Genomic DNA, 626 nt, shown 5'->3' on the forward strand with positions numbered 1-626 from the left:
GCACTGAAGTGGCCACACTGTATTGCTCCTTTCAAGCGTCCTACAAGCCTCTGCACATCCATGTATCATCTAGTAATTCTTCCTGCATGTTTATATATCAATGCAGCAGACTCTTTTCATTCCTCTTTGTACAGCCAGGCTTCCTTTAGTTTAAAGAGCTGGAGGCTGTCCTGTCCAGCAGAGCATCCAGTTAACCAAATCCAGTTTCAGAATCTTAATCTGGCAATTTAAAGACTAGCTAAACAAATATCATGGCTGCCTCAGAGTCCCCACTGAGCAGGAGGAGGAGTTCTTGTAAACCAGTTTGCACAGTGTAAACCAGACACACAGAGGGAAATTTAGTATGGCATTTTCTGTTACAAAGGCCTCTCTGCTGAACAGACATTGCTCCTTAGAAAGGATTCAAAGAGCTAAACTTAATTTTCAAAGTCCAGGCTAACAGGGTTTGTAGCTGCAGATTCTCCTGCTTTCCCTCCACACTCTGCTACTACCTACTATTGTTTTCACAGCCCTCTCTTCCCACCACTGTCCAGTGCTTGATGCCCTGAAGAAAGAAGAACCAACAAATCACAAGCTGAAAGACACAAAGATCAAAAAAGTAAGGGGAAGAGAGAAGAGTGAAAAGG

This window comes from Falco biarmicus, chromosome 4, assembly GCF_023638135.1.
Source record: "Falco biarmicus isolate bFalBia1 chromosome 4, bFalBia1.pri, whole genome shotgun sequence".
NCBI classification, from domain to species: Eukaryota; Metazoa; Chordata; class Aves; order Falconiformes; family Falconidae; genus Falco; species Falco biarmicus.